The 24,639-nt window shown below is 30.7% G+C and overlaps 1 protein-coding gene and 1 long non-coding RNA gene across 3 annotated transcripts in view; one reads left to right on the forward strand and one right to left on the reverse strand.

The window, feature by feature from the left end:
- LOC107453736 (dual specificity protein phosphatase CDC14AB) overlaps window positions 1-24,639 on the forward strand; it is a 135,830-nt gene that overhangs the window by 54,468 nt on the left and 56,723 nt on the right. The window lies entirely within an intron of this gene.
- On the reverse strand, window positions 5,820-7,886 carry LOC147815890 (uncharacterized). The gene is made up of 2 exons (XR_015431435.1): window positions 7,043-7,886; window positions 5,820-7,004 (listed from the first exon to the last, which is right to left on the reverse strand). It is a non-coding gene; the product is annotated as an uncharacterized LOC147815890 (long non-coding RNA).

Below are 24,639 nucleotides of genomic sequence, written 5' to 3' on the forward strand. Positions count from 1 at the left end.
GCTAATTTTAAAATTGTGTGTGAAATTTTTCAAATTCGCTTAAAATGTTCTAGAGATATGGCGAAATACGCAAAAAATTAACATTTAAGGGTTCAAACTTTCCGCTACTCCCCTGACCAAATTAATGGTATTGACCAGTATGCGGCTACCTCTTATAATTCGGGGGTCAGAAATCTTTATCCATCTAAAAGAAATGTATGTTTTTTCAGAGAAAGTACGTTTTGTGCCTGATTTCGTTACTTAAAATATCGTCGCTAATTAATTTGCATATTCCAATTCACCACCTTGCATTATTTAAATTCAGTTCTAGTACGTGAGAATCCAATCATTAGACCAAGAGTTATTCAGGGTGTTTCGTTTATTTTTTTGCGCATTGTACATATTTAAAACATTAACTACTATTTATTATGAAATCAATGAGTTAACTTTGAAAAAAAATCCTCTCTGTTGTTAGGTCTCCTTAGCAGGGGTCTGTTTAGAAGAAATTTGGGTCCGTTAACAGACCCGTCACAAAATATCTTTTCATAAAAACAGACCCTTCACAAAATATTTTAACTTACAAACGGACCCTTCACAAAATAATTTATAATCTTCTTTATTGTTTTGTTAATCGAATAAACCCTTCCCAGGAAAGGGGGGAGGGGAGAAAGACAGATGTAAACGAACTTAATTTTGTCTTCGGCAGACGCTTCTTCCTTTATTCGTCCGAAATTAATATTCTGAGTTCAGCAGTATAGGCTAAATACCAAATATTTGAATGTTGCATCGCTAATTCAGTAGCTGCAATTGCTGTTAATTTTTTTAAAGTTAAATTTTTTTAATTATAATTTTATTGTGTTGGGCATAATCTTGTATGTCTTTACAATTAAAAAACTCCTTGAAAATTTTTTTTTGCAATAACGGACCCTATTTACACAAATTTACAAAAGCTGACCCTGGTTAAAAGAATGTAACTTAACGTTTATTTTATATTCACAAATTGCGAGTAATTTTTTCACAATTTTACAAAAACGGACCTTTCACAAAATGTCTGGACAGACCCCTGCTTAGGCTAGTTGCATAGGTGCCTCTTAATTTTTTTTTTTAATATTTCAATTGATTGAATTAGTTATATTCTTTTTATATATTGATTACAGAAATTTCTAAAGTAAATTTATGTGGTTAATAAATTTACATTGGAAAAGAAGACTCGCTGTGGTCTACTCCCCTTGCATCATTATCTCTTAATCCATTTTCTTTTTCCTATTTCAATTCTTCTGAAATCAAAAGAACATTATATGGAACGTTTACGATTCTTGAAATGGAACTTGAAAACAAATCCGACTCATATGCAAAATGTCGAGCAATCTATAAATGTGCTCTTAGAAATGATAAAAGCTTACTTAAATCCTTACTTAAAAATGATAAAAGCTTAGGACAAAAACATCTTTATTTTTATACTAGTCCTCTTTTATTTCCTAGCGCAGAAAAATCCACTTTTCCATGCAAAATACAAAATAGGAAGAAATTCTTCAAAAAAAAAAAAAAAAAAAAAAAAAAAAAAATCTCTTCCATTTCATTACTCAAATGTCCTTGCAATAATAATATAGCAGTCCCCATCACCCTTACCTCACCATTCGATTGTATGTACGACCTTAAGGCTATGAATTGAAAGTGGTATTATGTATACATAAACAATTCTTTGTTATTTTAGTTGCTAATATGTTTTAAACATTCACGGTTTTTTGAACAACGGTTATTGCGTTTTTGTCTATTCTTTTGTAGAGTTAGCACTAATATAGTGTCACTATACAAATGTCCAAAAATAAAAAGAAACACCCTTTTATTTTTTAGTTTTTGCCACTATTGGCAGATATGTTAATAGCGGAAAGCAATTTCACTTTTATTGCCGGAATAGCCCTGTTCTTTTTTATTCTTATTATCTTTTGTGGTCTAGTTGTAACTTGGTATTGTATAATTCTCTTGTTGCTTAACAGATATGATCTTGTATAGAGACTTAGTAAGTGTGTGTGTGTTTTTTTTTGTTTGCTAAAAAAGAATTACGTCGCGTTACTTTGGATTACCACATTGTCAAAACCTCCAGGCAAAACCCTTTTTCTTTCTTTTCTGTACTACTTCAAAGGAAAATGTTTAAAAAAAAAGAAAAGTTTTCGGGTAATCTTTTGGAAAGTTGTTTTTATTGGTTTTGAAAACTTTTTTCTTTTCTTCTTTCGGTTGTCGCAACGAATATAACCGCGTAAAATGCCCGTGAATAACCAATAACACAGTTCGTTTTTCTTTAATGCAGAATTCTGAAATATCGGAAAAGATGATTTATTGATTATGCTACATTAATAAATGAATTTTTCTAAAACAATTTATAATTTCGAATGAATTTTGAAATAGTTTTATTTTTTCTTAAAAAAAATAATATCGTTATAAATGCGTCCTATTATTAATTTTGACAGGCGTATTTCTGCCATTTGCACTATTAGAAATGTTTCGGGAAAAAAATTTGTTAAATAACAATTAATTTGTTATTTTACTATATTCAAACAAAACAGTCAAATCACCATAAATAAAATGGTAATGAAACTCTTAGTTTAAGAAAATACGTTTATTAACTGCTTTCGCCTAATACGGTTGAAACCAGAATTTTATAGCATCAACTAATCCCACTTCATGAAGCAGCTTAGTTCCTTGCGGATGGATACATATTACAGCCGAGAATGCTAACCTGTCATACTCATAAACGAAAGAACAGGGGTATGAGTCCCAGCGTTGACACCACAATATTTCCGCCATTCCTTTAAGCCAGGGGTGTCAAACTCGCGGCCCGAGATCAACACTTTTGCGGCCCGCGAAAAAGTAAAATTCTAATTGGCTTGCGGCGTCTACCATTCCAGGGAAACTGCATCGTATCAAAAATACGCAGAAAAAATTTCTAATCTTAGAACAGAATTTGAAACAAGATTTAAAGATTTTAATTCTTTAGAAGAAAATTTTTGTTTGTTTTCTTCGATTTTCTCAATAAATATAAATTCAGTACCCAGTAATATACAAATGGAAGTGATTGAGATTCAGTGCGACTCAAATTTGAAGGCAAAATTCATTGAAGTGGGTGTGCCTGAATTTTACAAATATTTACCTGCTAAGTTTGAAAATACTCGAAAATTCGCAAATGAAATTTTTTCCATGTTTGGAAGTACTTAACAGTGCGAGCAATTATTTTCTGTTATGAATGGAAATAAATCTTCTGTCTTAAACCGTATTAATAACGCTCGCGCTGGGCCAATTTTGAAAGTAGTCTCGGCCAATAAAATTTCTCCCGAAATAGGAAAGATAGTAGCAGAGAAGAGATGTCAAATATCAAAGAATAATTTTACTTTATATATGTTTATTACAAAGTACTATTGAAAATAAAAATATATGTTTCTATGAACACTGATTTTTTTATTTTTTTTTTTGCGGCCCACCTAAAGTTAAGCATTGTTTATTTGGCCCAAGTTAGCTTTTGAGTTTGACACCCCTGCCTTTAAGCGGTAACACATAACTTGCTAAAGTGCAAGTAACTTTCATTATCCATAACTATTTATATGACGTAGGCTAAATGAAATACCTGACTTTTTGTAGACAGAGGCCGTCTTTTAGCAATGCGCCCGGCTAATATTTTTTAAACATCCTGACACTTTTTAGGCTTTCTTCAGAAAGCGCACACACCTTTAAGCTAATTAGAAAATACCTCATTTAATTGCTCGAACAGCCTGATTTCTTAGACAGTTTGCAATAAGCCTAATCAAGTTTAATCCGATTGAGTGATTCTTCTCACTTTTCTCAATTTAAAAAGCATATAGGCTGATTGTAAAGAGCCTAAAAAAAGTAGACGTCATTTGCGAGCCCCCGGATTATTTAATTAGCTTACGCCACGTAAATCGCTGCATCTGTGTTTTCCGTCTACAGCACACATCGCCCAAATGTGTGCTGTAGACGTTTCAACGACACACTACGGAAAAATCTGTTGCTTATATTTCTACCACTTTTTGAAACTGATTTTTTTAAAGCAATATTGAAATTAATTTTCATTTTGGGCTGCAGATAGAAGTTCCCTTCAACCCAATCTTGTGAAAAAGGCGGATGACAAACAAATAAATAACTCATTTAACTCTCTATGTACAGGGCCGGATTAACCTATAGGCACACTAGGCACGTGCCTAGGGCCTACAAAAAACTTGGGAGAAAAAAATTTGTTGACAAAAATAATTTAGCTTTAAAAATAACAAGTGTATTTTGCACAAAATTATGAAGATACAAATTAAAATATAATATTTTTCGGTAATAAATTATTTTGCAGAATCTTATGATCTAATATATTACTTTTTTGCGATTTTTGGATTCAACGAGTTATCGATCGAACTCATCATATTGGTATAATCGATATCAACTGCAATATCGGCAGTATGTCGGTATTGCAGATAAAGTTCGATAAGCAAATTTGTAAATTAAAATCCATATTAATAAAAATGTAAAAAAAAATATGCAAGAAAATTTTAGCATATATTTTGAAAAGAGGGGAGGGCCCAAAAACGGCTGTGCCTAGGGCCTACGAAAGGTATAATCCGGCTCTGTCTATGTAACACCCCATGTTACGCATTTGTCTTGCATGGGAAGGAAAACTAGGGAAACCTCACACGGACAGCTCTACGACATAGAGATACTAACAAATTATCCATTAGCCACTGAAAATATTTTACGTCAGCTCTGTGGTCGTTGCAATCCAGTAGCAGAACTCGTGCCGATTAGACATCGTTGGAATTCGAACCTGGGTCAGGTGATACCTCATTGGGAGCCGAGCGCTCAATTTTCTGAGCCACTGCGGCGACAATTGATTAAGTGTTGATAAGTTGTATCAATGTGTCAGGCGATCAATGTGTTCTAAAAATATGAAAACGTTTAGAATCACTTTATTAAAAAAAAAAAAAAAAAAAAAAACGTTTGCTGAAGAAGAACTGCATCATGGGATTTAAATTTCACTGACATTCATTTAAGATCGCGAAAAACAAGTTTCTGAAAAGAAAAATTACGCACATAAAAAGAAGAAAAAAAAATTTTTTTTAAGGAAAAAAAAATGCATAGTTTGCATAAATTTAAATTATTATACGAAAATAAACAGAATGCAAAACTTCTTCAGTTCATTTTCCTTACTTTTTAAACAAAGAAGTTGTTTTGCTGTACTAAAATTATTCTGGACGATTATTCTTATTGTTCTTCTTTTTAAAGAGGATTCTTAAATTATAAAGCAGGTTATTTTAAAAAGAAAGTGTTTTCTGAGCGGGATTCTATGGTTGGATTTTTTTTGCTCCTCAAAACTAATTATCGTAAGAGGAAAATTCTTTTCTCCAGAGTGTCATTCAATTTCACAAATTCCTGCTTCAATATTTTGTTCGTAAAGTCAAGAATTTCAGGAATTCTGTTAAAAATTTAAAACTTTCTAGGTTCTAAGTCTTGTTTTTATTGAATTTAAAAACAAACGAAGATCAAGATGTTTTCTTCCTTACAGGGTGTTATATTGGGGAATGAATATATATAAATATATATATTTATATATATTGGGTATATATATATATTATGTAGAAGAAAACTTTTTAAATAAAATGGCTGCTAAAGAAACTAAAAATAGTGAGCAATAACCCTTAAAAATAAAAAAAAAACATAGAAGAAAACACACTAGAAATCAAGATGTCTTTGCAATGATTTTTCACATACCTGTTGCAGGTGGGAGACGTCACACAATTTGGCTTAGCTGCAATAATTTAAAGAAAAACACAAGGAAAAGTCCAGAGTTCATTTTTTTTTTGTTGTAGTTTATTAATGCAGATCACTTCTTATCAATAAAATCGTTGGGGCATCAGAATCACAAGTATGTCCAGTTAGGGGTCATAAGGCATATTTTTCAACATTGATCAGCTTTTCATCTCCTAGTAGCATCAGTGGCGGCTGGCAGTTGTCTCAGTCGACACATAAACATTTCGCTTCTGGAAGGGCGATCCAAAAAAATTACGATGTCGATAGATTGATTTTCGTTCTTGTCGAAAAAAAAAAAACCGCATCCTTGGGGAGTCGGCGGGCAGGTATTACGCCATTTAAAAGGGAGTGAAGTTCCTTCCCTCAACCAGAGAGAAAACCGAAGCAAAATAAACGCTCAGTACGCGAGCGAGGTGACTGAGAAAAATCAAAGTATCGAATAATCACTTAAATGTTCATGGCGATGAAACAAAAAAACAAAACAATCACAGCCCGCAGAGGGGAACCACAGAGGGTCGGAGAAATATGACCGCCATATATTTAAAACAAAAATAAAACTCCGTCTCTCCAAAGAGAGGAGGGGGTGAAAATGAAAAACCCCTGTTAAGGGATCGTAAACTGTTGACAACTAAATTTCGAATGTGTCCGCTCCCAGAAAATGGGCGGTATTTAAAGAAATAGCTAGAAGTGGAAGTTAAACTTCCTAAAAGCCAAAAAAATCGAGCTTAAGGAGCGAACTGAACTGAGTTAACTAACACCTTAAATTTAAGCATAATTAAATACTAACGGCGACCGTACCGTAACCACAAACATGTGTTGACATCAAAGGTCGCCGACAGTCTTCTTTCCAAGAAAAAGGAGTGTCTGAAGAATGTGCAAGGCGCCTCCTGGGGAAAGTGTCCTCATTGCGCTAACGCGTTAAGGGGCGAGAAGAAAAAGATGAAGACAATAAAAACTGTATCTAAAAATATAAATTAAGCCGAAAAATTAGTATTTTGATTAATAAAACGGGATAATTAGAAATTAGGCTGTGACTTAATGTCACATTATACCCACAGCCGGTGAAAAAAAAATTTTGAAGAAATGAAAATTTTTTTTTTTTTTTTTTAAATTTAAATTTAAAAAATTAGCAGAAAGGCCTAAAGTATTCGTAACCGAAAAGCATTAAAATTAACAATTTAACAACCTGCCACTAAAAATAATAAAATTAATAATTTAACAACCTGCCGCTAAAAATAATAAACATTAATAATTTAACAACCTGCCGCTCCAGTCCACCACATCAGCCTTAACAGAACATTCAGATGTTACATAACATTCGATCTCAAAAATTTTGACAGTAAATTGGTCTCAAGTAGAAATGCTGTGCCCCAACATAGTTACAATAGCAATCACAACACAAAAACGGACAGTAACAGCTGTACATAGCTGATCTTGATTATAACAAAGTAAACAATCTTAATTGTTTGCTAAACAATAAAACACAATGTTCATTGTTTGAAAAAAACAACAACAAATCTTAATTGTTTACAAAAACAACAACAACAAAAACAATCTTAATTGTTTGCTAAAAACTTTTGACCTACCCGATAGTCAAAATAAAGTTCACTTGACATTAAAAAAATTTATCTCCATAGACAATAAAATTACAGAGATAAAATGTGACTCAATGAGTATATAAATAACTCACTCAATAAATGTGAAAAAAAATTTATGAGGTAATTCATTAACTCAAATGGTTCCTTATAAAAAGGAATGAAAAAAAATTGATTTTGTTTGCTGAATTTATGCTTATTAAAAAAAATTGAGAATTGCAAACAAATGAAGACAAATCAGGCTCACATTGTAGACTGATGGTATTCCGAGTTTAAATGAATGAAGAAAAAATTTGTACAACAAAGTTTTGTACAATTCAATTATTGAAAAAAAATTTAAGACCAATCAAATACGACTGATAATTTAGTATTCCGAGTTAAAACGACAAAAATTAGTATACAACCTATGAATTATGCATGGGTTCAGAAATCAAAGTCATTAGTGAGATCAATTAAGTGCACAAAAATTAACAAGTTAAAACTTAGGGAGATTAAAAAAAAAAAAAAAAAGGCTTAAATTAATAGAAACGCCTAGGCAAAAACATTGAACTTAACACCTGCAAAAACTAAGTTAGAAATTACACCTTAAAAAAATCACAGACATTTTTCTCACTAAAAAAATTGATCACATAAGTATGTTGAAACCATATGCATCATATTCTACACACAACTATGTATAACAAACACACACCAAAAACAAAATTTATCTATAGATAAAATTTATAAACAATGATCAAAAACGCTGCTTACCAATACTGGTAACTAATGTTTACTTAAAGTGTCCATAAACAATACCTATAAAGTATGCTTAAAAATGAAAATTCATAAATTCACATATTATGAACAAATATAAAAATGCTTGATGAACATAAAAATAAAAAATATTGATGAACATAAGAATAAAACCAGTTTGATGAACATAAAATAACAAAAAGTGCTTGCAAGCAGACATAAACAAAATTAAAATCATCAACACTACAGATACAAAAAAATTTTGTATCTAAAACACAGAGCTGTAGCCGTTTACTACATTCTGAGAATCCAAAAGTTATGTAATAAAACTTTATTCATTACATAAGAAAAGAAAAAAAATTCTGTACAGGAGCAAGGATCAAAAAAATTGGCATTCGAAATTTGTGTCATCCTCAAAGTTAAATTAAGTGTTTACTAATGTTAAAAATGTCTAAAACATGACCTAACAATCATTAGAAATAAATGTAAAAGCTAGACAAGAACCAACTTTGTATCATTTGTTCGTTTATAAAATTAGTGATTACTTGATGTATTATTGATAATGAAAGATTTGATGATTATTACATATTATTCCAACACAAATGAAAGAATGTTCTCAAACAAAGCAAAAATGTTTAACCTCAAAAGACACTCAATTATTAGTTTAACATTAACAATGAAGGTAACATTGTAAAAGTTATGTACTTTAGTAATTATTAACATATGGATATTCAAAGGTTACGCAAAAGATTTTCCCCAAAGAGCATCAAAACAATTCAATTATTTAACAATTGACTCGAATCATTTTTTTTTTTTTTTTTTTGTATTTATTTTAAATTATTATTATATATATATATGTCATATATATCATCTGGTTCTTTGACCAGGGAATCATAATTGATCTTCTGGTTTCTTTGACCAGGAATACCTTCTGATACATTTTTGATCAGGAAACTAAAATTAATAATTAACTTCTGGCTCTATTATGGCCAGGGAAAAGTAAAAGAAAAAAATTCTGGTTTAATTTACCAGCAAAAATCGTTGAGCTCAGGTATTACCCAGAGCAATCGGGACATATTTTATCCCAATTAGTTTAAAATAATTAATCCCAAAAATATTGATGCATCTGTATTACCAGACACGATTCAGGACAATAGATTTTATCCCAAATATTCCTTTTTTTTTTTTTTTTTTTTTTTTTTTTTTTTTTTTTTGTAATAATTCAAGTAAATATTAAATTTTCAGATACTCAAGTAGGAAAATCGTAACGTATTCAAACATATAAGCCTAGCAACCTTATATCAAAACATTGATTCACTAAAATTGAGAACATGACATAATAAAAAATTGGGAAAGAGCCAAATTTGAGAACATTAGATAATAAAAAAAATTGGAAAGAGAATTTTTTTTTTTTTTTTTTTTTTTTTTTTTTTTTTTTTTTGAAAAATTGATAAAAATTGACCAAAAGAAAATATAAAAGGGAACTGCTCATCCTCCATCATTAGAAAAAACCCTTCATTTTCTGAATACATCATCCAATTAAAAGCAAATTAGTAAAAATTAGAAACATTAAAAGGTTACAAGAAATAAAATGTATAAAATGCAAAAGTCATTGATATTGTATAACATCTGCTACAAGACCCCGCTGTACCATGGATATGTAATGACCAGCATCACACACAACGATGCCCAAATAACACTCGTTACACATATATCAATAAGTTAATTACAAAAATTATTATCAAAAAATTATTTGTTAAACCATAAGGATAAACCTTAAGGATAGTGATATTGTCAAAATTATCAGGCATAATTGCCAAATTAAAATTAGTCCTACTGCAGGTTTGAATTGGGGTCATCTACCAAAAATATTGTGTATTGATAGTATCATTAAAAAACACTTACATAATAATATAGTATAAAATTACCATTACTAGAAAAATACCATATATTTTAAAATTAAATTTTTAAGAAAAATTGTATGCAACAAATCACAATTAAAAAAATTGCCATATGAAAAGGAATTATGATATGACTCAAATGATTACTTTGAATTACCTATCCATATGAAACATCTTGAAAAACAAGTATTAAATAATACTGACAATTAAATATTTAAAGAAGTATTAGAAATAAAACATTCATAAACATGACTCATTTAACCTGTGACCATGAATTTTATCATGAATTTATGTGAACTAGTTAAATATTGAAAAAATAACATTTTAAAGACTGATATAAATACAAATTACTTATTATTACTAATGATTAACTTCAACAAATGACAATGACCTCTAAAATTAATATACGCATTACTGCTATTCAAAATGAAATTATTCAATAAATGAACCTTAAGTTTAAATCAAAAAAATTAAAATTATAATCATTCAAATACATAAGAGCTGTGCGATTCTTACTCAACCAATATGGCATTTGTGTAAACATCAATAACATTGAACATCAATTTTAAATACTAAAATCAAATCCTATTTTAGATGATTTATGAAGAAATAGTTAACTGCATTTTCTCACTTAAAGTTATACTATTAATTAAAATAGTTAACCTGATCAATATCACAAAACAATTGCATGAATCAATTTACAGCATATAGTAATTATTATTATTTTAAATCAACTCAAAAATCATACTTAACTTAATATATAAACACCAGCTTGAAGTCAAAATTAATCCTATATTTATTTATTATTTGCAGCAATTGAGCCCAACAATGTAGGTAATAAATGAAAACCTACTTTTTACATAAAGCATTACAGTACTGATTATTTTTTTTAGAAAAAAACATGTAGGTAGCTAGAAATTTTGGTCAAAAATCAAAATCTTCAATCATTTAATGATTAAAACAACAAAATGCCAGGAATTAATTTCTTAAATCATGAATTACTGTTAATCAAAAGAATTATTATATTAAACAAAATTAAACTTATATATATTAATTATAATTAAACCTTAAATCATTTTTAGAACACAAAAAAAATTTTGATAAACAAGTACCACAGCAATGTGGCTGGTCAACGGCGCCAAATGTTATAATTATTACTGGCTCGATATTGGAATGTTATAATTTAAAGGATGGCCGAAACTAAAAATAGTGAGCAATAACCCTTAAAAATAAAAAAAAAACATAGAAGAAAACACACTAGAAATCAAGATGTCTTTGCAATGATTTTTCACATACCTGTTGCAGGTGGGAGACGTCACACAATTTGGCTTAGCTGCAATAATTTAAAGAAAAACACAAGGAAAAGTCCAGAGTTCATTTTTTTTTGTTGTAGTTTATTAATGCAGATCACTTCTTATCAATAAAATCGTTGGGGCATCAGAATCACAAGTATGTCCAGTTAGGGGTCATAAGGCATATTTTTCAACATTGATCAGCTTTTCATCTCCTAGTAGCATCAGTGGCGGCTGGCAGTTGTCTCAGTCGACACATAAACATTTCGCTTCTGGAAGGGCGATCCAAAAAAATTACGATGTCGATAGATTGATTTTCGTTCTTGTCGAAAAAAAAAAAACCGCATCCTTGGGGAGTCGGCGGGCAGGTATTACGCCATTTAAAAGGGAGTGAAGTTCCTTCCCTCAACCAGAGAGAAAACCGAAGCAAAATAAACGCTCAGTACGCGAGCGAGGTGACTGAGAAAAATCAAAGTATCGAATAATCACTTAAATGTTCATGGCGATGAAACAAAAAAACAAAACAATCACAGCCCGCAGAGGGGAACCACAGAGGGTCGGAGAAATATGACCGCCATATATTTAAAACAAAAATAAAACTCCGTCTCTCCAAAGAGAGGAGGGGGTGAAAATGAAAAACCCCTGTTAAGGGATCGTAAACTGTTGACAACTAAATTTCGAATGTGTCCGCTCCCAGAAAATGGGCGGTATTTAAAGAAATAGCTAGAAGTGGAAGTTAAACTTCCTAAAAGCCAAAAAAATCGAGCTTAAGGAGCGAACTGAACTGAGTTAACTAACACCTTAAATTTAAGCATAATTAAATACTAACGGCGACCGTACCGTAACCACAAACATGTGTTGACATCAAAGGTCGCCGACAGTCTTCTTTCCAAGAAAAAGGAGTGTCTGAAGAATGTGCAAGGCGCCTCCTGGGGAAAGTGTCCTCATTGCGCTAACGCGTTAAGGGGCGAGAAGAAAAAGATGAAGACAATAAAAACTGTATCTAAAAATATAAATTAAGCCGAAAAATTAGTATTTTGATTAATAAAACGGGATAATTAGAAATTAGGCTGTGACTTAATGTCACAGGCCTATTCAATTTTCAGTGCCATTGTGGCTGTAGAAAATCGTAATTCCAAAATGTTTATAAAGATTACTTTTTTAAGAAATGATAAATTTAAGTTACTAACCCAAGTCACTAACCCGTAACAAAATTTACGATGCTTTTTATGGTGATTAGTATTTAGTGCAACTTTAGATAAATTTTCACAATGTATGGCCTATTGAGATGGATGTAGATGGTATAAGATTTTGCATACTTCTACAAAAAAAAAAAAAAAAAAATATGTGGTTTTTCGGAAATGTATACCGGGATTTTCCAACACCATCAAAAACTAAATTTTTAACTTACAGAAATAATTTTTGCTTTGGATTATTGTGAAACGATGTATTTTTTTTCATCCCGTGAAATTCTTGTGAAAAATTATTGATAACAATCTAGTCAAAGCCAGCCGCGATTGAAGCTGTACCTCTTTGATGTTTTCTAAGACATGAAACGAAATAGATGATCGTTTTCATATCTGTGATCGAAAACTTAAATTCATGGTAACAATTAAATTACTGATCTAGTTTATCGTTGGTCGAGCGACTAACAGTGCGCGCATTGAAAATCATAATAAAAGAAATCATAATTAAATACAAAGCATTGTGATAAAGTTTATCATAATCAAATAACATAAGCATAACTATTTATATGGTTCATACCTCTGATAAAGGCAATTAGATTGGTTTAAGATAATATTTAACATAAGCAGATTCCTCTGATCACCATGATGCCTAATGTGTTAAAGTGGATGCTAACACGATAAAATATCCACTTTCCCTATTTCCAATTTTCCTATCACTCTATTTTTCAAAGATTTTCTTTTGTGTCGAATAATTTATTTTAGTTTATTTCATCCAATAAAATTAAAATGGAATTATAGAAATTCAAACAAAGTATTCACTTCTTAGAATTTATGAGGGCCGGCCGTATTTGCTAATTTTAAAAACCCATAACTCAGTTTAAAAAAAAAATATTCAAGCAGTTCTAATAATTTTTGTGAAAATATGTCTTGATTTCGTATTTATTTTCTCCAAATTTTTAAAAACTTTTAGAACTTTCAATTTTTTCCTAAAAGTTAAAATCTAATTTTTTTTAAAAATTAATAACTAACTTTTTTAAATTTTTTAGAAACTTTTAAACCTATGACGATTATTAAAAACTGGAGCAAGTGTAAATGACTCAAAGACCTAACCTCGCAAAAACTATTATAACTGATTAAATTTATTTAACTGAGTTATATGCTTTTGCAGTTCGCAAATATAACCTCCGCAAATGGTGGAATTGCCCTTCGATAAGTAGGTACCATAACCATTAATCTCCTTCTAAGCAGTTCATGTATATTACTTAAAACGGTCTTCATGCATATTTTAAATGAAAGTTTTATTGATTAAATGCTGAATGAATTTTCTGAATCAATTCCTCCAACCGAATACTGCTAATAAAGCATTTTTATTGATCACTGTCTCTAAATCTTGATTAGTAAGCGAAAGCTAAAGCGATCTGGTTTACTTAAAAATGATTTATAATGAGTTGGTGGTAGGGGTTTGACAGGTTTAAGCAGATGATGAATTCATTCCATTTTATATAATATAAATCCTTAATCGCGATTGGTGCTTTATTCAAAGCGTTATCAGGTTTTATCTGCTGGTAGTTGCAATTTATCAAAAAAGCGCTTTTTCTTCGCTTTTATGCATAGAGGGTCAAATGTTGCCATAAATAATTCTAAATCGTGTTCGTCGTTAATTAATTATGGCTTAAAGTTTTATAATTCATGTTCAACCCTTGCGTTGAGTCACGAAACATTAAGTTGTTTTCGATTGACAAGTGCGTTGCTTAATTTTATTAGCTTCCAATTTTTTTTTTTCGAAGAACTTCCCGATAACAGGCTGTATGGGAAAAACTACGCACTAAAAAAATTATTTTTTAAAAAATGTTTAAAATTGTTGAAAATATTTTTTAAAAAAATATTAAAAAAGACTTTTTATATTGTAACTTAAGCAGGAAATAATTTGAAGTGTATAAAATATACACTTCAAATTATAATTTAATTCGAGACCAGTTATCATAGATTTTGCTCATTACTTATAATTATATTAATATATAATATATATATATATGATATATAAATAAAATTTATATATATATATATAATTAACTACTGTAGTGAGCGCTTGGATGACAATTGTTAGCCTTTTGTATAAGTATCTATAAAAATGGTCTAATTTCTGGCATCGATTTTTATTTTTTTGCGCATTATTAAAATATTTTGCTTGTTTTGCTCATTAAATTATTTGAATAAGAGTTAAAACACAAAATTGCTCATTTTTTAAAGAAATAGTTAAATATTATAGAGCATATGGGAACACAACTATAGAAAACTATACAATAAATTGCTACTGTGTCAATATCAAATTATATACAAATTAAGCTTTTTTAAATTATTAAAACAAATTTTTGAGTTTTCTGGTTAATCATGAAAATAGTTGAAGATTGATTCGTCATCTAGCACATACAGTTAAATAATAATAATGATAATAATAAAAACAATAAAACTGGAATTGTTGGGCTGAAATTCGCATATTTTTACAAGATAAAAAAGTTAAAATCAAATAATAGGGCATAAATTTTGATTTCCTTCTTCCTTATAAATACCTATAGATTAGCCGTGGTGGCTCAGGGTATAGAGCTTTCGGTTCCCTATGAGATGACACAAGTTCGAATTTTAGCTGTGGTGATATGAATTTTGCTCCTGATTCGTACCAACCATAGAGCTGACGTAAAATATACTCAGTGGTAGACAGATCATGGGTTAGGGTCCTAGTTGACTTGATCTAATACTTGGTTGGTACACTTGCCACACGGGCAAGCCTGCTTGGCGAAACCAAGCAAATTTAAGGCAGAGTGTGCGATTCTTGTTTTTCAGTGGCGCCATCTATGGCCAAGAATTCGACTTATGCCACACAATACGTCACACCTGTTTATAAAGCGGACCCATTCATACATCCATTCATTCATCCACAGATCGTAATTTTGACCTGAATCAGAGAACGATCGATCGACCATGGAGGATTTAGCGACTCGACATAATTTTAACGTGTGCCGGCGGGGTTCGAACCCTCGGACATGGGCCCAGCGCCCTACCGACCAGACTATCCCGGCCTTCGATCTAATATTTGATAGAGGAAATCCCTTGTTTTCTGGAATGGGTACAAAATTACAAGGGTACGGAGTTGAACATTGGTAGTCATAAACTCAAAATTGGTCAGCTGTTCAACGACGGTTATTAAAAAAATTATAAAAAATAGTCTAATGTCTAAGTCTAGTAAAAAATCTGTTAGATTCCTGGCATTATATTTGTTCAGAAAATTTAAAATCCAAAAGAATTAGTATAAAATTTCTTTTTATTTATATTAAAAATTTAACAATAATTGATTTTGTAAAATAAACAAATTTCAATCATAGCACGGTTAGAGTTCCCTTGCCGTTAGACTAACAGTGGAAGGCTTGCGTTGTTTTCCTCTCCATGTAACACAAAGGCAGGTTAGTTCCATCAAAAAGTCCTCCACGAAGGCAAATTTCTCCTAACGTTTGTTACATGAGTTCCCTTGTATTCTGGGTTGGGTTCAAAACTACAAGAATACGGAGTTAAACATTGATAGTCGTTAACTCAGAATTGGGTCGACTGTTCAACGACGGTTAGAAAATAAAATACTCTTTGGAAGGGTATAAAATTTATTGATTTAATGTTGTGAATAATTTTTACTTTTTTATTTACGATTTCAAATTTAGAAATACGTGACTGAAAAATTTTGAAATTAAATTAACCATTTTTCAATCAACGTAACGTAATTGTCTGATGGAAGACCCGGAATTTTTTTCCCTTTTTAAAGAACCTTAAGAACACTGAAAATATTATTGTCTTTGAATAACCCTTCATTCTCAAGGGCACGGCAGAACCAAAATATCTATAAAACCTCTGTCATTATCATTATAGTTGCCATTTTTTATTACGTGAAATCTTTTCTAATCTCCCTAGCCCCGCAGGTCAAAGTGCCCAAAATGATATTAAATAACAGTTATAAAATCTGTTACAAGAAAATAATATTGCTGGGGTTACTGTTACTTCACCTTCCGCTCTTGCTTGGATCTTATTGATTACATTCAATAGCCCATTGAAAAGTAATCAAGGTAATTTTTGAGTAATAGAAAAATTACCTGTCGTGATCAGCACCACACTTAATAGCGTGCGAGTAATCCTCTGAGATAAATGGAGAACAAGGTCACATATATCGGTATTGCACGATATCACGATAGGTTGTACCACAGCTAAAATTGTCCTCTGTAATAGACATTGCTGTTAATGCAACAGCAAAAAATGCGCTAACTGGAATTAAGTTGAAAAAATCTAGGTTCGTATTAATGGGTTGTGTCGTTTTTTATATCTTTTACACGCCACAGTTAACCCCTCATTATTATTTAAACATTCTTGTAAATGAGAGATATAAATCTGGCTTGGCTCATTGGGGAAATCGGAAACACACAATTTGAAATGTAATTTAGGTTGTGTTTTTTTATTTTATTGTCTGGTTGCAATAAAGGTGTGGTTAATAGTTTGGTGCAAAGAATGCTTGCTTTGTGCTTTTTGGAATTAATATGTTTCAACATAACGTTCTGTTCCACTGCACTTGAGGTGTAATTAATGGAACTAATGATTGAGTGTTACGTCTTTAGTATTCTTGTTGGGATTTGAAAACTAAATGGCGGCAAATTAAGAACCTTTAATAATTAAGATTTTTCAAATTTTTTTTCTTCCTGAAATTTGGTTTTTAAATATTAATGTTACAAATTAACACTTAGCTCAGAGGTGCACAATCTGTGGCCCGCGGGCTGCACGCGGCCTGCCGACTGTTGATATGCGGCCCGCGGGAGCTTCTGAAAGCATTAAAAAAATTTCTTTTAATTTGGTTTTTGTTTAAACACATTGTAATTCAAATTTATATTGCTCTTTAAAATGCGTATATTTTTTGGACTCGAAATCTGTAAACTTCTTTTTGGTTAGAATTTATATTTTAATTTATTAATCATTAAATAATTTAATTTATTAATCATCAATCACCCTAAATTTTATTAATCAAAAGCACTATACACAATACTTAAACTTTACATAAACCTATTTGGAGAGGCCAGGACAATTTTTCTTCATTTTAGAAGGGATACAAATATTGTTTAAAATTTTTTTGAGAAATGCTTCACTTTAATAGCAATAGTTTTTTTTAAATAGTTTAGCATCTTTAATTTTTTAAAAAATTGGCTACTAGCAGAACCTGATTATCGCCTGTGCCCAATAGGCACGGGCCTAGGGTCCACACTTTCTGAGGGGTCTCAAAAATTAGTAAGAAGTCCACAATATTATTACTTAAAAAAAATACTGAAAGAAACAGTTTTTCTAAAAAAAAAAAAGTCATTTTTTTAATTCAAATTTTCTTTATATTGTGATAAACCAAACTCGTGTAAACATTGCACTAATCAAATTCGAAAGTACAGCTGAATTTTAATCGGTGCAATTTTTACACCAGCGGCTTAAGCAATTTCAACGAGAATGCATATTCGCAAAGTCTCTTATAAATGATAAGTGTCAACAAGAACTAAAAGCTTATTCTTAACAAATATGTAAAGCTGTAGATGGAAGGCTACAATCTTTAAAATAATTCAGCTAAGCAGTGACTTTTAGCAAAAATCACTGATTTCAATTGTCTGTGGTCACCAAATTATTTTTATTTTCGCACAACGTTTTATATTTTGCTGCAATATTTAGATGTATAAACTTTATCTTAGAAAAAATAATCTTCATTTGTCTGCTTTCGAATTTTTTAGAATGTTTCTCTTGAATCATGCACTTCAATAGATTCTTCTTATTGTTAGGACTAGGGGAGAGTGGGGTCAATTGTAAAATTTTTTACTTAACTATTTTTAACTAACAAAAAATCCAATATATTATTAGTATTAATTGACAGACGAGTAAAGTAGACTATCCTCAACTAGAAAAAATAAATAAATACCTTATTTTAAATGTTATTATATTAGTTATTAACAATTTTTGACAGTCGTGCACTTGTTACAATTGTCCCCACTTACGGGGCCAATTGTAACAGTTCATAAATTCAACTAGAGCATAGTTAATTATACATACTATCGTATTTGTGATAGATTTTTTTATTGATCAAAATAGTAGTGATATTTTAGGAGTAAAAATCATAATGAGCAGAGACCTAAAGGGTTAAACTTTTAACTTTAAGGGGTTAAAATTTTCAATTTATGTTGTGAAAGGTGACAAATAAAATAATGCACATGCAACATAATATAAGTGATATAGGAAACTATTGGTGATTCTTAAAGAGTTAAGTAATGGTTTGTAAACATAAGATTATTTATTTTCAGCTGTTACAATCGTCCCTTTACTTATTGTTACAATAGACCCCAAGACGCCATTTCAGCTTCATTTGTTAAAAACAATGCTAGTTAATTAACAAAACTAATATTTTTTTTAAAATGTTAATTAAGGTGTCCACTTACATATTCGGATAATAATTTTTATTTGTTTAAACAAAATTACTTTGTTACAATATAATATTCTAATACCAAAAAAAGTACTTATGTAGCGTGAAAATATCTTTTGTGATGTAACTCTTTCAAAAGTACATAAAATTGGTTGCCAGCAGGGTTGTACATGTAGATTTATTAAATACACCTTGTGCGCCACCAAGGAACCAAATCTAGAACCCGACACTTGACATTTTTGCTCTGTTACAATCGTACCCTGTTACAATTGACCTCACTCTCCCCTACTCTGCAGAAATTTAATCTCAAAATATTTTGCTAGGGGCCCGGAAAATTTTGTGGGCCTTGGGCCTGAATTTGTCTTGATCGATCCCTGGCCACTAATAAAAAATACTACTACTCTAATTGGCAGTAACAAAGTCTCCTAATTTTGCTGTATAGAAGGGGCCGTGGGGGCAAGTACCCCTTCTGTCCATGCGATAACCAGGACCCGAATTCCCCATCAGACACATATCATAATGCCCATTATACATATCCACCAGAACATCTTTCCAAATCAAACTAATAAATACGAGTAAATCTCGAATTTATTTTTAGCTGTTTAAACAACAGTCCTGATTTATGTATGCTTTTAGAGTGATATATTTAATCTTCTTAAATGTCTCTCTCTTCAAATTTGCACTTACATTATAACCTCATAATCCGATCGATTTTCGGAAAGAGAAGTTTCTTTCTTCTCTTTAAAAAAGATAAGAAGGAAAAAAGAGAACATTATCGTTGAAAGTGGTCATTAAGTTTAAAGAGACGAAATTTTCACCATCACCCGTTTCCTCTTTTTCCAGACAGTGTAAGCTATTGTATTACAAAGATACTTCTGATTTGGAACACAAGAATGAGCTATGGGTTTTGTAATATTGCTCAAATATTTGTGGTTTAAGTAAATATTCAATGGGATGTAATAAGTCTTTATTGCTATATGCTTGATAAACCCACGTGCTGTTGTTTAAAACTAATTTAATTAAATTTAATTTAAAAGATTAAGATATGTTTTGAAATTAAGAATGTTTAAAAACAGAAAAGTAGAAACATAAATAATGTAAAATTTATGCTTACACCTTATGTAACATAAAAGATATCTATAAAGATATAAAACATAAATCCAATTCTTAGTACATTTAATTTAGTTTTAATTGGTATATTAATTAGTATATTAGTTTTAAACTAAGTTTAAAACCAATTCTAAGTATTGTCTTATTGGTCAGAAAAGTCAAATAATCAAATTCTTATTAAATGAAGAAAAATCGGAAACTTTTGGTAGTCATAAACATAAATTTAATCAAAGTTTTAACAGTATTTTGTTCCATTTTGATTTCAGAAACATTTAATCGTATAGACACGCATTTGTAAAAGTTATGTTCCATAATTTTTTGACGATATTACTGTTTCTATTTAACTTTGAAATATCAGTTATTTATATTAAGATGGAAAGTAGTTAATATTATAAAATAATTCTGTGATAATACATTATTGAACATAATTTTGTTTTAAATATTTTGAATTATTTACAAATCTATTTGTCATAAAGATACAAAAAGGATTGTGTGATGACAATCGAGGTGGTTGGCGAGCGTTAGCCAGCAGGGGTTAAATCCACTAACGATTAAAATCGTGTAGGACCGGCATAGCGTGGTTGGCAGGGCGCTGGCTTCCTTCCGTGAGAACGGGAGTTCGAATTCTGCCGGCCGAAAACTCCCCGTGTGGTAAATGGTGACTGGTGCACGTTAAATCTGTCGGGTCACTAAGTCCCCTATGTTCTCATAACGAATTATACCTCTGGGGGTACTGAATTGGAGTGTTCTCTGGTTCAGGTCAAAATTACGATTTGTGGATGAATGAATGGATGTATGTATGGGTCCGCCCTATAAAACAGGTGCTACTTATGAGTGTGGCAGAAGTCGAATTCTTGTCCATAGATGGCGCCACTTGAAAAAAAGAAGAATCGCACCCCTTGCCTTAATGGCTTACGACAACAGCAACACTAAATCGTGTACAGGCTTTCCCCCAGCATTTTGCGTTCATTTGTTAGTAAATATTTAACCAAGATGTTCCTTAGTTACGCAAAAGAAATTTTTATTAAATTTAATTTTCTTCATTCAGTAATCTCTTATTCATCCTTGCTCTCTTTTATTCATCGTTAGTCTTTTTTTTTTGTTAGTTATTTGAATCAGTGATTTCAATCTAATCCGAGTTAAATTGGTTGATCTTAGCTAGAGATCCAAACAAGTTGACTTCAACTTCGAACAACTAATGATTCGAAGATCCGATTTGTGTTTCGAGAATTAGAATTACTGCGGTTCCAAACTTGATACGAATTACTGATTCGATTTCATCTACAGATACGACTTCCTTTGGTTCAAGCCCTTTCAAAAATGATGTAATTTGTTTTGCTCAAAATTTGTAATTTCTATTGTTAAAATTAATATTTTTATTTTTTAAAAAAAAAAATATTGACTACTGGAAAAAAAAAGTATTTTGTAGAGATCTCAACTCCATAATTCGGATAAACTTGCTTAATTAAAGACATAAAAAAAAAAAAATAGTCGAAGAATCTTGGAAAAAATAGAGAACATCCTAGAACCTAGAAGTATTTTTTGCAGTGATATACAAAAGTTACATACTTCTAAAATACATTAACTCTTCTTTTTGGGAGCTAGCACATCGTAAACTAAATTAAAAAAGTTGTCAAATTATATTAAACGCTTAGACAGTTTGGGTTCAAGATTTTTTTATATGACCCAGTCTTAATAGTTTAAACTACGTGAAACGCCCATTGCTTAACCATAAAAATCTGTTAACATAATTTTCGTTGCGTAATGGGCAAACAACAACAATCTATAAAGAAAAAATATGACACAGAAGGCATTTTTCGCACGATTTTGCTAAACTGAAATTGAAATACTAAACTATTTGCCATTTCACAACTCTTATATCCATGCTTTCCAAATGCCTTACGTTCCGAATCACGTCTCAAACCCGTCGTTTAGAAATTTACATCTTTTATTTACTTTTCTTTGTCCCCCACCATCATTTTTCAGGCATCAGATGTCATACACATGTGCGACCATAAAATTGCTCCCGGCGAAATATTTATTTTCCGATTTGTGACACTTTTCTAGTGTTGGGACCTGAAATGAAAATGCATGTTTGGAAACGTGTCGCACTCAATGAGGTTTACGGTTACATTGGAGTTTAGAGGTATTTTCTCTGCCCTGGAATTAATATTCTAAGCATTAAAGGACTTCTTTATAAATGGGGGGAAAGTGGTATACGCTGTCTGGCATACAAATTCAATTTCGCTGTGATTGTTACCTGTATGTACTTCATATGTAAACTGAAACTATATTAAGTTCTTTGACTGCTTTTTTTTTTTTATCTTTAGTGCCGTAGACTTTTATGATGGAAAAAGTTAAAAAGTGCGTTTGATTAAGTAGCTCTCATGGATTAGTTTCGTTCAATGTCATATTTTTCTTACAGTGGCAGATTACTTAAAGATTATTATAGTTCGTAATTAATTCTTTCTGACTGAGTTGTCTCGTAATTGGAAAAGAAAAGCCGATATTTTCAAAACACACTTCTGCCTTATCTTTAATTTACGTAATTAATACTTTGTGAATGAGTTATCTCATGATTTGAATAGAAAAGCCGACATTTTCAAAACACTCTTATGCCTTATCTTTATTTTACGTAATTAATATTTTGCTAATGAGTTGTCTCATAATTTGAAAAGAAGCCGACACTATCAAAACAGCACTAGACCACTCTTATGCCTTATGTCTTATCTTTATTATTATAGTACGTAATTAATTCCTTGTAAATGAGTTATCTCATAATTGGTAAACAAGCCGACATTATCAAAACAGTACTAGACCACTCTTACGCCTTATGTCTTACCTTTATTATTATAGTACGTAATTAATTCCTTGTGACTGAGTTATCTCATGATTTGAAAAGGAGCCGACATTTTCAAAACACTCTTATGACTTTATTTATTTTTGCTTTTCGTAGTTAATACTTTGTGAATGAGTTATCTCATGATTTGAAAAGAAAAGCCGACATTTTCAAAACAGCACTAGACCACTCTTACGCCTTATGTCTTACCTTTATTATTATAGTACGTAATTAATACTTTGTGAATGAGTAATCTCATGACTTTGAATAGAAAAGCTGACATTTTCAAAACACACTTATGCCTTATCTTTAATTTACGTAATTAATACTTTGTGAATGAGTTATCTCATGATTTGAATAGAAAAGCCGACATTTTCAAAACACTCTTATGCCTTATCTTTATTTTACATAATTAATATTTTGCTAATGAGTTGTCTCATAATTTGAAAAGAAGCCGACACTATCAAAACAGCACTAGACCACTCTTATGCCTTATGTCTTATCTTTATTATTATAGTACGTAATTAATTCCTTGTAAATGAGTTATCTCATAATTGGTAAACAAGCCGACATTATCAAAACAGTACTAGACCACTCTTACGCCTTATGTCTTACCTTTATTATTATAGTACGTAATTAATTCCTTGTGACTGAGTTATCTCATGATTTGAAAAGGAGCCGACATTTTCAAAACACTCTTATGACTTATATTTATTTTTGCTTTACGTAGTTAATACTTTGTGAATGAGTTATCTCATGATTTGAAAAGAAAAGCCGACATTTTCAAAACAGCACTAGACCACTCTTACGCCTTATGTCTTACCTTTATTATTATAGTACGTAATTAATACTTTGTGAATGAGTAATCTCATGACTTTGAAAAGAAGCCGGCATTATCAAAACAGCACTAGACCACTCTTATGCCTTATGTCTTATCTATATTATTATAGTACGCAATTAATTGCTTGTGACTGAGTTATCCTATAATTTGAATAGAAAACGACATTTTCAAAACACTCTTATGCCGTATCTTTATTATTATTTTACGTAATTAATACTTTGTGAATGAGTAATCTCATGACTTGAAAAGAAGCCGGCATTATCAAAACAGCACTAGACCACTCCTATGCCTTATGTCTTATCTTTGATACTATAGTACGTAATTAATTCCTTGTGACTGAGTTATCTTATAATTTGAAAAGAAGCCGACATTTTCAAAACACTCTTATGCCTTATCTTTATTATTATTTTATGTAATTAATACTTTGTGAATGAGTTACTTCATGATTTTCAAAGGAGCCGAATTTATCAAAACAGCACTAGACCACTCTTATGCCTTATCTTTATTATTATAGTACGGAATTAACTCCTGGTGACTGAGTTATCTTATAATTTGAAAATAAGCCGACCTTTTCAAATCACTCTTATGCCTTATCTTTATTATTATTTTACGTAATTAATTCCTTGTGAGTGAGTTATCTCATAATTTTAAAAGAAGCTGACATTTTCCAAACAGCACACAACCTATATGAAAAATCGCAATCTATGACAAGACCAAAAATGTAAAGTTTGAAACAAAATATATGATCAGTGATCTGCAGAGGAGGTAAGATGACAGAGCCAAAATATTTTATGATTTTCAAACAAATTTAATAATGAAATTATAGGTATTAAATATTCTTTAATTAAGAATAAGAAAATAAATGTTTTATGCATTAAATTGTTCT

Source organism: Parasteatoda tepidariorum, chromosome 2 (assembly GCF_982258835.1).
Source record: "Parasteatoda tepidariorum strain Cologne lab strain chromosome 2, Ptep-v5.0, whole genome shotgun sequence".
NCBI lineage: Eukaryota > Metazoa > Arthropoda > Arachnida > Araneae > Theridiidae > Parasteatoda > Parasteatoda tepidariorum.